Below are 15,485 nucleotides of genomic sequence, written 5' to 3'. Positions count from 1 at the left end.
AGTTTGAAAGCATGCCAGTGCAAGAAGATAAATAGGTACCGCTGCAGCAGGAAGGTAAACGGCGTTTCCGTGTGCTCTGGCTTCCATCACGGTGTTTTGTTGCGCCAGAAGTGGTTTAGTCATGCTGGCCACATGACCCGGAAATCTGTGTGTGGACAAATGCTCCATCGGCTTGAAAGCGAGATGAGTGCCACACCACATAGTCACCTTTGACTGGGGTCCAGGGTTCCTTACCTTTTCTTTTTTAAAAAACTATGTGCATTGAAGGGAAACAATAAGTAAAACCTTGAACTTGGGGCAAAAGAGAGAAAGCAGTAGTGAGTTATTTGTATTGATCGGAAGATATTTGCATTTACTTTGCAATAAATACTGTGCAGTGAAACATACGGCTCCTCTGTGTTTTAATTAAATCGTCTAAAAGGCAAACTTCAGATCAAGCAATCTATTTAATAGTTAAATTCTCCTGCATAAGAGATCTTCTCCTACACACACACACACACACCAGAATCTCACACTCTCAGTGTGTCTGGGAAGCATGCAGTATTAGTCATCAATGCACTTAGATACTCTACTTTGGCACCATCCTGAATAACTGCAGGTATGCAATAAGTGAAGAGGATTTGTCTTCAGGATTCAGGTTAGACGATCCAGGACTTTTAGTGCTTCACTTGGAAGAAAGATGCTCTCCCCAGCACAATGTCAATGACAGGCTGCATGAGCTGCATATTAATGTACTGCTGAACACTGCCAGTTTTCTCAGAGGCTCTTTTGTGAATAGAAGAGACTACACTGGCAGACAGGTGGGGAAATGCAGCTACTATATTGCCAGTAACATGTTAAGATCATCAACGTTTCCTTGATGAGAAAGGCTTCGCCATACATAGCACTATTTCAACTGAGAGCTCAATCCCCAACAAAGTATGAGGAAAGCCAACAGAGAAAACAGAAGACGCTTCTTCACTCTTTGACTAATGTGGATGAATGAAGGGGTGAGATCTAATAAGGCATTGCCAAAGAGGATTTTGCATTCCATTTTCTTCCTGAGGAATACACAGACAGAACTAAACATGGGTTACAATGCACCTTGACTGTTTTTGCTCTTCTGCTTTAGGCATCAAAATGCACATCTACTCAAAAGTAAGCCTCACTGAGTTCAATGTGACTCACATACCGGAAGATGTTACACATTTGCAGCATAAGAAGCACAATTGAAGGCCTAGTTCTCAATGGCTAAGTTACCATTACTAGGAAGCAGGTTCTTTCCTCAAGTTATTCCCTATACTTCAACTCACATAAGTGAAAGTTAGACATTTGCAGAGATGGAGAAGAATTCAAGCATCAAGTGCACTGGAATTTTGAGGATAAGAACAGATCAGCAACCTCCAAATCACGACCCCATCTTCACTGCCAAGGAACCCAGGATGTGGCTATGTGTGCATGGCTTCAGTAACACATGTGTGCCCATGCACAGAGCATTATTAATGTTCCTTGCAAATACAAGGCTTCCCTCCATACATACACACACACCTGTCATAACAGCAGATATTTTGCTGGTTGAGAATAAGTGGTTTCAGAGTTTGTTAAAAGAGGCACAATGCTTTTTATGCAGCTTTAGCCTGTGAGTGACATTTCATTCATTCATTCACAAAGTGCACAGGGCTAAAACAATAATGGGGAACATGTGACAATCACCTCCAGCCAGCATGGGCAATGATAAGGAGAAATGGGAGTTGATCCAGCAACATCTGGAGGGCCACCAGTCGTCCCCCCTCCATATTACTGGCCTAGTCACAAACTTAACAGGAGTAACTAGAGGGCAAATGCAACACAGCACTGCTTTGCATTTATGTGGTGTTGGTAACAACAACAACAGCAACAACAACAACAACCCTATCCTACTGGGTTGCCTTCCAATTCGCAAATAGCGGTACAAGTCTCATAAACCTTAATAGGGGTTGTGCATTGGAACTTTACAATATCTTCAACCAACCAAAAGGAGAAAATAATTTGTATTTTTTACAAAGTGAAGGAGACTTTTAAGTCTCTTAAAATCAACTTGCAAATGCCAACTTCTTATGAGCAAGGGAGGGGATGGGTAGTTACCTTTCTCCTCTGTCACTGTTCTCAGGACTGGGAAAAGCTGCTTATTCTATAAAGCTGATTGCCAGGGAATCCTGGTTTTGTGTGTACTTTTATGGTTTCTGAGGACTAACCTCCTACAGAATGAGGGCACAAGGTTATCCAATAAATGTCAGTGGCAAAGGAGAAAATAAAAGCATGCACACCTCTGTACTGGATTGGTTGTAAGGTTCTTTGATGAACTTCTGCATTATATCCAACTTAGGGACTTCAGTAGTTGTTGCCCTATTCTCCAACCATATGACTGACAATTGCAGGACCAGGAAAGGCTGTGAAGATGTCATGGCTGACTTCCTACTATTGGTATTTGGGCTTTTGGTATTTCCATAGATTTGCTTGTTGTCGTACTTCACATCACCTTACCAAGAATACAGGCACTATCCTAAGACATGGCCTAGATATACATGAAGCTACTGCTGTGCTGAATCTAAGCAAGTCTGGATCTAGTTAATACCTGGATAGATGACTCCTTGGGAACCAGACTTGGGTTCCATGATGGAAAAAAATGGAATATGAATGTCAGAATATAAATGAAAATGTAATGGATTGACCTTTGCATATGTAGGGTTGGTATGCATCACCGAGTTTCTGCCTTTTCTGGCATTCCAGACCACATTGACTCAGCCTATACATGCCCAGACTGTATGGTGTGGATACTACATTTTTGCTCTGTGAGCAGAGGGGGCCTTCCATTCATGGAGCTTATGTGTGCAGGGCCTTCAAAGTTATGCTGAACTTTCCAGCGTCTGCCGGCCACCATCACCGGCCACCAATATACATGTTAATGTAATATGTGAAAGAAGAACACTGGTATAAAAGAGGCAATTATGGTTAAAGATTCCTGCAAAGTAGCCTTGAAATTCAAGCATCACAAAAATAGTCTCTTCCAAAAAGCTGGCACAAGAGGCAAAGAACACACAGTATTCACCATCTGGTTTCCAAAGTCTGTATTTAGTACAGTTTATCCTCATATTGAGCTTCTTCTAACACAGCTTAATAATACAGAAAACTTTTCCTGGGCTACCTTCAGCTTCTGACTTAAGTAGACTTTATACTGTTTAGTTTCATCCTCTGGCTGACTGCATAATAATGAACAAGTCTTTCCAAAATACAGAGGTCTGGAGAGATTAAGAGGGAAGGAGTATGAAGCCTGATTTTAGGTATGTGACTTCAAGCAATTCCTATGAATCACAGTGATGCTTACTTCCATACAGCATAGCATTGCAGCCTTGGTGAATTTTGTTCAGAGGAAGATGTTTAATGGCATGCTAAATAGAATGTTTACTGATTGTGATCAAAGGCTAAGGCCAGCAGGTCTGTTTTGTAGCTGGACATAGCAGATTTGTCCAGAAGGCTTTAACCTACACTCAACTTACTTGGTGGTGCTCCCAAAATAATTCCATGATGGGGATAAATGTTCATGTTCTGCAGAACAGTAACTAATGTGTAGCAAGTGCACACCATTCTACAGCAGTGGCCATTCCAGATAATGTTGAACTACAACTTCCATCATCTCTGTCCATAGGCCATGCTGGCTGAGAATTATGGGACTTGAAGTACAACAACATCTGGAAGATCACAGGATCTCCATCCCTGTTCTGCACTCAGGAGCACATTAGTACTTGCATTTTTAGTTAATTTTCCTGTGCCTGACTGTCTTGTTCTGAAGCTTCTGCAATTTCACATTGCTTTTGTTGCTTTTGATGATTTATTTAAGTATGCCTCTCATTTTGTTATATTGCTTTATTTTAAGATATTGTAGGCTGCACTGAATGGTCCTCTTGCCTAGAAAACCAAGGTTAGGATATAAATAAGTAGTCTGTAGCAACTGCTGTAAGAAGATGGAGTTAGCAAAATAACCATCAATGGGGAAGGGATTGGGCAGCCTCTGCCAGCATGGATTACAACTTCTGCTACTGCGTTTTATATGTGTGTAGAGATAGACACTTTGGACATCACATGCCATTTGCTCTGAATAGAATCATTGCATGTAGTATAGCAATGTTGTTCATGAGTTCTGTCCTAGACTGGCTTGCTCTGGTCACTGTTATACTGTTGCTACTTCTGTACTCTAAGAAGTTAAACACATAGGCAATTTTCTGGAAATGAACTCTCTAAAATGTTTCAATGGAAAAGCATTTTTTTAAAAAAATCCTGGGTTCAAGAAGGAATTATGTTTAAACAACCTCAACTACAGCACATTTACAAATTACATAAACACTGTTAACAGATGATTGAACACATTTCTATTTTCACTTGGGTAAAACGAACTACTGATATTACCAACTCATCCTTGTTATTTTAGACTGTTGGATTTAATAGGGCTTACTCCCAGGTAAGCAAATAAGTTTAGGATTGCAGCCTTAGGCATATATCACACTGATACAGGTGGCAATCATTTTAGGCTTGTGCAATTGACATGTGATAGCTAACGTGAGGATCCTTTTGGACCCAGAAGGTGGAATAGGGAGGCGGGGGAGAGCAGAATGGGGTGGGGTGCACTTATATACACTCCACCGACACGCACTGGGGCCAGGAATGGAACCCCCATGCAAAATGGTCGCCACCTGTATACTGCTTAATATTTGAAAATTTCAAAGGAGTGTCCCAAACCCCATATGATAATAAAAAAAAAACAAATAAAAATGATACAATACATAGTAGTAATATAAATTCCTCCAGGGTCACCCACAAAAAAAACACATCAAACAATAGCAATGATCCGGGAATGCTTGAGCAAACAGAAAATACTTTGATGTGTGCCAAAAACATATAGTAGTAAGTGCATGCTTTAGTTTTAAAGGGAAGTAATTTCACAAGACAGATGCCACCACAATAAAGGCCCTACTTCAAGTGGCCTCGGGTTTAATTTCAGGAGAGTGTGGCAACACCAGCAGGGCCTCTGAAAATCTCAGTGACCCAGAATGCTGTTGTGCATACTGTATCTAGAACCTAAGTAAGTAATTTCTAAGTAATTTAACCACACCTCAGAGGTTCTTCATTGTTCCTCATATCTGATCACAGTCAGATTCATTGGTCATGGATGGGCCCACATTCTGCTTTGACAGTAGTGCTACACTTTTCAAGAAGCTGGCAAAGCAACATTGTTTGAATGAACATAAGGGCATAGTAAAGACCAGTCTGCCCCCATCTATCAGCCAGAAAAGAAGCAGCTTTTCCAATGTTTGCTTTTCTCTTTCCTCCCCATCCCCTTTTCATTTTGTAGCTCATCTATTAGACTGTGAGTCTTCAGGCAGGTCTGACTTATTTTTAATGCATGTACGGTGGTTAGAAAATTGTAGGTGCTTTATCAGTTTTAAATGATCATTATTTATTATTTTCTTAAAATGGAATTCTGCAAGAGCAAGGATGATTGCTTTTACTTCCTTAAAATAACCATAATTTGAATGCGTACAACTCCAATGAGAGCATCCCATGTTTCAGCTTCCCTGCCATTACTCATTAGAATCATGAAATACTGTTTGATGAATAGCTATTAGCCTATTCAATAAATTTTCCTCACTGTACATCATTTTAGAAGCTTAGAGTTTCAAAGTATTCTTGCAACCAAACCCATCTACTAATATTGCAATGACCCAAAACACCAAGAATGAGTAGATGAGAAAGTGGTGAAACTGTTCGACAGTGGAATTTGCTGCCCAGGAGTGTGGTGGTGTCTCCTTCTTTGGAGGTCTTTAAGCAGAGGCTTGACAACCATATGTCAGGAGTGCTCTGATGGTGTTTCCTGCTTGGCAGGGGGTTGGACTCGATGGCCCTTGTGGTCTATTCCAACTCTATGATTCTATGATTCTACCACCAAATTATAAATAAGGTTTTGTTTCTATTTTATAAAGCAACAGTGTTTACTTGGGACCCTTTTCACTTTTAAAAAACTTATCTGGTATGTGCTACATGATCTTCATGTGCACATTTCTTAAGGAAGTGTCTTGCTGAACCAGGCAATGGTCCAATTTGTCTTGCATCCCTTGCAAGAATCCCAGCGACCACAAATTGCTAGATATCTCATGTGGTTTACATTCTGCCATCCCTAGCATAGAGAACCATTGTTACCATTGACAAGATGACTTGGACTAGTCAACGAGACAGTTTTAGAGCAGAGCAAACAAACAGTGCTAGAGTTAGGCATTTTACACCTGATGTGAAAGGTCCAGGTCACACCCTTTGCTTTGGGCAGGAGCTAATAAATTCAGATGGGGGTGGCTAACTTTTGGCTCTTCAGATGTTGTGGGATTTCAACTGCTTCAGCTTCACCCAGCCTGACCTATAGTCCGGGATGATTGGAGCTGTACTGATCTTAGGCATCACTGATTTAAGAAATACAAAAAAAAAAAACCGATGAAAGAAAAAAATCAGATTCCTTTTGGAATCTGATGCTTGAAGCAACTGCTTCTTGGTAAAACTGACCAGAAAAAGTTTTAAAAGGTGTAAATGCATAGGTCCAAAAGTCTCTTCAGGAGCCAATTAGAGCAAAATGGACATACACTTCATAAAGGACAAACAGCAAAAAAGGTGCTCTAAGTTCAGAGAGCTCAAAGGGGGTTTAACGAACTAGGTACCTAGGTCACCGGGATGGTGTCCTTATGAGACTGCTGTTTCAAGGAGTGGGAAGATTACATTCAGGCTCTTTAATAAGCTTTATCCTAGGCATCTGCTGAAGGAAGGAAACATGAATAAGTTGGCTGTTCTGAAATGAGCAGAAAGTTATGAGTGGAATTAAATAATGCTATATGCAATAAAAACAATTTCCCAGTGGTTCTTATTTTAACACCCATTTTTTCCCATTGGCAACCACACCATCTGCATAATTTGATTCACTACAAGGGAATTTTATTGTCAAAAAAAAAGATGAGCACAGTGACTTTAGGTGTCACTCCTTCGACTATCACAGCTGTTCAGTTTGTCATCAATTCCACCACCACCACTTCCATGGGACATACTATTCCATACTAAGAAGGCATAACTAACCACTTGGCTGTACGCATCATCCTCAGCCCACACAATTTGTGTTTTTGGTAGATCAATGTTTGTTTGTTTCCTATTTAGCATTCCAAGATGACCTTGCCAGTTGTCATCCCAGCATGTTTCAGAGGAAAGGAAGAATTCATGTGTAAAGTGCCTAGGGTTTTCGGATGTGGAGCAAGAGTCATAGGGCCTGGAGGGCTAAATGATTTCAGCAGCAAAAGGAACAACTGAGTGATCATACCTTACTCAAGGAGGAAGAAGCAAACTTTTTTTAAAAAATGTTAACCACATTTCTTAAAATGTTTGGATAATATGTTTTCAGATTTCCATTTTGCCTACATGTTTGCTGAGGACTGTTCACTGCAGTATCACTTTACTTTGGTTTGTGCCATCTCAGAGACTTTCCCATAGCAACACAATGACAAGTACCAGAATATAGAAAGGTGTACTTTTACATAATACTTGAAGCAATATACCCACAGAATGAACTGTGGAATCTTCTGCACTGTTGAAATGGGGGAAAAACATACACACTTGAAAAAGAAAATCCATACCTATAATAAACCAAGCGAAACACTCTCTGAGACCATATACAAGTTTCTATTTTACTTCCAAAAATGCTCCTGGATTTTCATAAATCAGCTAGTTTGCCACAGAATATGTCAGTACCACCTTTTTATTGGCTGAGGTGTAGTTCTGCAATACAGTCTAGCTCTGTTGGATTTTAAAGGATAATTGAGTAGGTGTGGGGGGGACGACATCAACGTTTAAATGTACCAACACAGTTTTGTTGGGTTTTAATGCTACATTCTCATTGGCACATTACTCTGGAGTAAGTCTCATTGAACTTAGCAAGCCCTGCTTCCAAGTCAATATGGATGCTATCTGACAGTGAGTTATGAATGTCTAGATTTGAAATCCTATCCAGTATGACTTTCAGATAACTTACACCGATTTGAAATCCAGGTTGAAAATGGAAATAATGCAGTGTTACAAATTGTTTTTTTAAGAGGCACCTAACAAATACTAATGGGCAGACAGCATTGCAGGACAGAAATGCTTCTCACTTTCATATGATAATTTCATGCAATTTGGTCCAACTACAAATGACAGCATCATCTATTCACCTATTTAGCAACTCAATGATTGCCTCATGTCAAGTAGAAAGTCTTTCCAAACTCCTGCTGAGGACAGCTCAGCAAGTAAAACCTCAGTAAGTAAAAGCAGAAGGCTGTCTCTTGTTACCTCTCTGCACCTTTAGATTTGATATCCTCAGGGTATCCCATGCAACATCAGTTTCCTCCATCACCTTAGATCTTTGTATCTCAAAAGACACTGTTTCGAAGATGTATGTAAAGTGTTTTCAAACCCAGAAAATGAATACCGTCATGAAGCATTTGCAATCCTTGTGTTGAATGGAAGGACAGGCAGTTTGTAGAAGAAATGCCAAAGCAAAACAAATCTAAAGTAAATGTCATCTTAACTAGAGAGAGATTGGAATGTCATATTTCAGAGCAGCAACGCGAATGGCAGACTGGCATATTGCTTTCAGGAGATGAAAAGGAAAATGCATCTGGGTTTACCTTACCTTCTTTAAACACCTCCCCCTCTTCAATCTATTTTCTGCAAAAAACAATCACTAAACCTTCAAGGAGAAAGTGACAGGCAAGCCACACACACACACACACACACACACACACACACACACACACGGCATCACTAGGCGCTTTGATTTGTGCTGTGACAGAGCCTTTTTATTAAGTTTTCAGTTTAACTGTACCACAGCCTTTAAGGAAATAAAACTCTCTTTATTGAACATATTAAATAAAAAGGCAATCAAGTAGTTTTGCCTTTATTGATAGGTTAAGTATCAAATATCACCATTTAAACATTATATGTATATAGACTTGCATAAAAAGATCGCTCGTGACATGATGCAACCTCTGCCTTATCCTAACTGTATACATCTCACATCCAATGAGTGTCTCAAACTGCATCCAATAATTCACATGTATGCACTAAGATGGAGCAAGATATTCCCAGCAAGCCCTCTTGGGAACCGTTACTCCTGTATTTACAGAAGGTTCCTCAGCCTCTTGAAAAACCAATGTGATGTCAGTGTGGCAATCAAAATACTCCGGTGAAGGAGTCCTTTCGTGTCACTCCACTGCAATCACATTTCACTCTGAAAGACTAATTGCAAGGTGGAAAAGGCTAAGAGAATCTCAGATCCTTCACTTCAACACCTGTACATGAAGCAAGGATGAACATGAAAGCTATACCACCAGACTCAGGGAAACAATCTGTCACAGTAAACCACAGTGGTCCAAGTGTTGCTTTAGATGTATATATGCATCTCACCTTTGCACAAACATTGAAAGGGGCTAGGAAAATCAGATGTGGCTAACATACTGACCAGGCAAGAAAAAGAAAGACAGCCTATGAGGATAAATCTGTGTACCCAAGTCCCACCAGCGACACAGACATCACAGAGAAACTTTATATAAGAAGCAGCAGCTCACAAACCCTGACTAATTCCCATTTTGCTATCAATCTACGCTAGCCAAGAGTAGCAGGAGCAGCTTTCTGAACCCACATATCCATCATTTCAGCTGAGCAGGCAGAAATACACAGAGGAGGAAGGGGTAAAAAAACAACCCCAGTACCAGCTAAGGGAACACAAGGACTCAAATCCAAGTTAATGCCTCAGTAGAGGTAGGCTATAGGAAGGTAGGCTATTAGTGTATACTATACACTAATTTTTCCACAAGCCACAGAAATACTCTAAAACAAGCTTTCAAAATGCATTTTCAAAACATTGTACATCAGCAGTATTCAAGATTCTTTGAAAGGTGCTATCCTGCCCAGCAAAGAAAGAGCAAAGGAGTTGTAAAAGACAAGCACTTGAACCTAGAGGCAACTCCAGCATGGCATTAGGCACTGTCTCTATATACCCAAATCTCTTTTTCAACGATGGAAAAAATCTCATAGAACAGAAAGAAAAAGGAAGGAAGGAAAAGGTGGCAACACCTCTCGACTTACCTTTCTGGTAGTTCCCCCTGTTAATAAAACTTCTCCAAGGGCAATTAAAATTCCTCCAGCTGTACCCGAAGTCACACAGGAGCACAAAAATTAGTTTTCAGATGGTCCATCATTTCCTGATCATCCAACCCTGGGGAGGGGAGGGAGAGAAAAGGTGTCCAAGAGACTTTGCCAAAAGTAAGTCCAGAATTCAAACACTATTGGGGGGGAGGAATCAGTGGCCCAATGATAGAAATCCCCCCTCTGCACGATACACCTTGCTCCTTGCTCACCAAAACTGTATAGCAAAACTGTCAGTGGTAAGCCTCCAATAGCGGCTGTGTATGCTGCAGATGGTACGTCTCACTGTTACCTTCCCAGATGGGTAGAGGTTTCAAAGAACGGCAAATGCAGGCAGCCCCCCACCCCCTCAAAAAAGCCAGGTGGACTGCCAGCCACTCACTCACGCTGTCTAATTAATCAAGAGAGGGACGGATTGGTCACCAGAGGCACCTCCTGCCAGGGTGCACGGGATTATGGCAAGGTTATTAATCTTGCTTTGCTGCATCCCCCCTCCACCCCCTACATCCAGCAGCCTGCATTGAGATGATTGCCAGCTCTGTCTCTGTCCCTGTTCTACTGCATTTTGCTCAGCCCTCCCTTGCTGCAAGTGAAACACAGTGGAGAGAGGAATACTAATAAGGTGGTTAGCTACAGTTTCTTCAAGGCATTCTACGTAGTCTGTGTGCCTCTCTCTCTCTCTCTCTCTGTGTGTGTGTGTGTGTGTGTGTGTGTGCGCACAAGTGTGTGAGGAAGAGAGCAGGTCTGTGCCTGCATGTTTTCTAGGGGAGGGGGGAGCACTCTGTGAATTCATTTGCACTTGCTCCATGAAGGCAGCTTCCACATTTGGCAAAGGAAGAATTTATTTGGATTACTTCTGTTAAGGAAGATCAGAGGCAGGGATCTTATTTGATAGATGATATAAAGGAGAGTGAGTGCTCAATTCCCTGGAAGCCTACAGCCATGCCTTGGCAGTTTAAGAGAGAAAGAAATGTTCACTGAAAGAGAGACGAATTAAGTAAATAAGGCTCTGAAGAGTCTGGGGCAATCTTTAAGGTCTGCTGGCTCCACACCTGAAGCACTACGTGGAAATGGCCATTCAGTGCTGTGCTTGAAACCATATCTCTATCTCTATCTCTATCTCTATCTCTATCTCTATCTCTATCTATCATCTATCATCTATCTATCTATCTATCATCATCATCTATCTATCTATCTATCTATCTATCTATCTATCTATCTATCATCTATCTATCTATCATCTACCTTTTCAGATGACTATGTCCTTAGGAAAGAAATTAGAAATCTCACCTGGGGTTTTTTGGGGAGGTGTCTGGGGGTGTGAGGTTGGAGAAAGAGTGAAAAACTGCACCAAGACTAGTCAAAACTTGGTGCAGTTTCCTCCATTCCACAGCCCAGTTTCATTCTCAGCTGTTTTCCCTCAGTGTCAATGGGATATTTGCTTCTACTCTTTCCTCCCCCAATTCCATAAAAGAAAAGAAAACCAGGAATGTGAATGTGAAGTTCTTCATACAATGCCTTGGCTTTAATGAGATGCCTTGGAGCCAAGAGGAGAGAGTAAAAGGTTGGCTGAGCAGTGGCTGTCCCCACCAGTGCATTCATCTTTGATCATCCATGTACAAATTCATGTGTAGAGCTGCACTCAGCGGAATTTGTTCCCTCAGAATATCGAAGGCACTACTGCTTGTGCCAAGCTTTGCTCGGCATTTGAGCAGGTAAATTATTCTTGGCTGCAATCCCAGATCTATCCAGCAGATGCTGCTAGATATGACTCAGTCAAGAGCCACAAGAGGAGAAACTTATGACAAACAAGCATACACATACTTCAGGGAAGTTTCTGCATACTGGTTTAGCTATAAGGCTATAAGGTGGGACAGGATACCCCAACGGAGGTCAGTGATTCACATCTAAGGTAAGTTATTTGTAAATCATAGAAGTTAAGAGCACAGGTTACAGAAAGCTGCCTTATATGGAATTGAACCATTGGTCCATCTGCCTCAGTATTGTCTTCACGGACTGGCAAGAGCTCTCCAGGATTTCAGGCAGAGTTCTCTCCCAGCTATTCCTGGAGATGCTGGAGACTGAACCTGGGACTTTCTGCATTCAAAGCAGATGCTCTACGGTAGTGCTGGATTTTCGTATAAGCTAAACAAGCTATAGCTTAGGGCCCCACTCTCTCGGGGGCCCCAAAAATTTTTAAAGGGAAAAAAACACTTGGATGTACATTTCCAAAATGTAAGATAAACTTATCCTTAATTGTATTTCAGTTCAACAAGTACTTTGATAAAATACATATTTTGTTATGTGCAAATGGCTTTAGATACCTATTAGGTCCATAAATTACCATATAGCATATATTCAACACAAAAAACAGCAACAATTTGTTGTTGACAAAGGACAGCTGGACATATGAAGGGCCCCATTACCTTCAGTAGCTTGGGGCCCCATCAAACCTCAATCCAGAACTGGCTCTACCATGGAGCTATGGGCCTTCCAAAGTTGAATGTTAGTTAATTGTATAAAGGTGACACGTTCAACACATTGACCAGAAGACACTTGTTTTTTGTCAGTTTAACATCATATATTTATCTCTCCACATTTCAAGAGGCAGCTCAAGATGGCCTATCCAGTTCCTCCCATTTGATCACCAACAAACCTATGACACAGATTAGGTTGAGAGATATCAACTAGTCTAAAGTCCCCTGGTATGTTTCATGGCCTAATAGGAATTTCAATCTGATACTCTCACTGCCACACCATACTGGCTTTTTTGTAAGGTGTGTCTAATGGAACTAGTGTTAGATGTTCTGGGTCAGGAGGAACACAGCAAGACTCTGAAGGCAGGCAGTTGTGCAACATAGCTTAAATGGTATCACTGTACCTTGGATGAGAGAGCTCGAGTTCCTAGATCAGGATTGAGGAAGTCCAGGCCCAGGAGTCTACAGCGACTTTCTCTGTTTGGCCCTCAGACCTCTCCCTAGCCCTCACTGTCTCACCCAGAGGTGGATTTGGGGCAGTGTAGCCGGTTCTGCACCTCAAGCCTAGGGGCGCTGCAGGGTGTCACAACTGTCATGCAGTGAATTGATCAGAACGGAAGGTGAAATTTGAAAGACCAAAGTCCTGTCACATTCCTCCCTGGCCCTGCTCTACACCCTGAGTGTTTTTGCCCAGCTGAAATGTTTCCTTGAACTACAGTAATGCTTCTCGCTTGCCTGGATGGAGGACTGAGTAGGGTATGTGAGCATGTGTAGAAAATAGCTGACTGTACAAAGATTGCTCCAGCCACATTTACCTTTGGCCATACTTCAGAAAGGAATGCAGCTCTATGGCTGAAAAAGGTTCCCCACCCCTGCCTTAAATATACAAATCCTGCCAAATTGAAAAATAGTTTAGATATTTTCTAACAAAAATTTCACATGGACTGTACCAAGCTACATCCTCTGAGGCAGTGGAAGCTACTACTAAGTTGAGATAAGATGATGTGTAGAGTAGGCCTGTTCTTGGTCTACATATATCTGATTCTTCCCGACATTTTTTTTTCTTCACAAAGAAGCCCAATCATGCTAATGGACATATTTGGTATGATTAAACCTCGGTTGTCGAATGTATTCTGTTCTGGAAGACCGTTCAGCTTCCGAAACATTCAACAACCAAGGCACAGCTTGCAAGAGCTTCTTGCACTCAAGCGGAGGCCACATTAGACATTCAAGTTCCGAAGAATCTTAAAAAACTGGAGCATTTACTTCTGGGTTTTCGGCGTTGGGAGCTGAAACGTTTGAAAACGGAGCCGTTCGAGAACCGAAGTTTGACTGTATTAGACAGGAACCAGGGGTGGGAAAGAAAATTGATTCAGTGCACATTTAAAGGCAAGCCTACCTAATTTGCACTTTCTGGAACCACACATTCACCAAAACCGTCATCCTTTGAAATTTGCACTTCTCTGAATTTTTGCAGTGCAATTCCCAAGCCAAGTAGTGTCTACAAAAATGCATATGCGGGTGACATACAAAAGTGCATTATATTTAGGGAAATTGTTTCCCTAAAATGTGGTTATTCGGCAAAATTGCATACAAAATATGGATGTAAGGAGAAAATCACAGTAAAATCCTGATGAAGACTTAAAAAAAAAGTGCAAGGTGATATGAATTGAACTCAAGATTGGAAAAATGAAAAACTGAGAGAAAGAGAAATTGACAGAATCGCCCACCATTAAAATGACCTGTTCAGCTCAGTTTACCAGTATTTTATTTTGTGCCCTTGAGAGCATAAATCGGTTTGCTGATCTGCACTATTAGGGTGCCACTTTAAGTAAACATTTTCTTTCTATAGGTACTCCACAAGTATGTTCACCCCTGTGGCCCGCTTGGGGTACCATGATGGGGGATTGCTTCCAAAAATTCAACTTTGATTTGAAGCGACATTGGAAGTGTCAACAAGTGTAAGCTTGAAGGAGGAGGAAGTTAATGCCAGCACTGAGAACTGCTGGAATAATACTGAGGACAATGTTTGTCAGTGTAGAAAGTGAGGAAGTTGGATGGAGCAGATGATTCACTGGAGAGTTAGGCAGTCTGCGCCAGCCTTATGTACTAGTGCATACTAACGATTACTATGGAGATCCTATCACTATAGAAGTATAGATTTCATAACAATTTTTGAAATCTGATTCATATGTAAAATTATTATTAGTTATTTGCAGCCAGATTTGTATAATGGCAAGTGGCCATATTACAAGTAAACAACATTGGCTCTCCCTGGAAAAGACCCTGATGTTGGGAAAGATTGAGGGCACAAGGAGAAGGGGAAGACAGAGGACGAGATGGTTGGACAGTGTTCTCGAAGCTACTAACATGAGTTGGACCAAACTGCGGGAGGCAGTGGAAGACAGGAGTGCCTGGCATGCTCTGGTTCATGGGGTCACGAAGAGTCGGACACGACTAAACAACTAAACAACAACAACAGATACCATAGTAGCAAATGTTGGCAGGAGTTGGGTGGAGGGTGTTCCCCTTGAACTCCAGGAGTGGCTATTTTAGCCAAGCCCTCCATGGTTCTGCAAGCAGAAACAGCAGGAGTAAAAACTAGCACTGGCATATTGAGGACTGCTGGATAGCCACAAAAACAGCAGACCCCCCCCCCCAGTGCCTCTAAATTACAACTCAAAGCTGAAGCTATAGAACTTCAGAAGGCTGCTTGTAGGCTGATAACGTTTCAAGGGTCAGTATCTTGCAGGAATGAGGAAACTATTGGGAAGTGATAATGTT

The 15,485-nt window shown here is 41.4% G+C and overlaps 1 protein-coding gene across 1 annotated transcript in view; it reads right to left on the bottom strand.

The window, feature by feature from the left end:
* Nucleotides 1–10,896, bottom strand: part of LRRC4C (leucine rich repeat containing 4C) — a 593,294-nt gene extending 582,398 nt beyond the window's left edge. Inside the window, exon 1 of the mRNA XM_028727775.2 lies at nt 10,165–10,896. The gene's annotated coding sequence lies outside the window, so the exon portion shown is untranslated. The remainder of the gene's footprint in view (nt 1–10,164) is intronic.
* Between the last annotated feature and the right edge of the window lie 4,589 nt (nt 10,897–15,485).

Source organism: Podarcis muralis, chromosome 1 (genome assembly GCF_964188315.1).
Source record: "Podarcis muralis chromosome 1, rPodMur119.hap1.1, whole genome shotgun sequence".
Classification (NCBI taxonomy): Eukaryota; Metazoa; Chordata; class Lepidosauria; order Squamata; family Lacertidae; genus Podarcis; species Podarcis muralis.
This window is presented reverse-complemented; position numbering and strand designations above follow the sequence as displayed.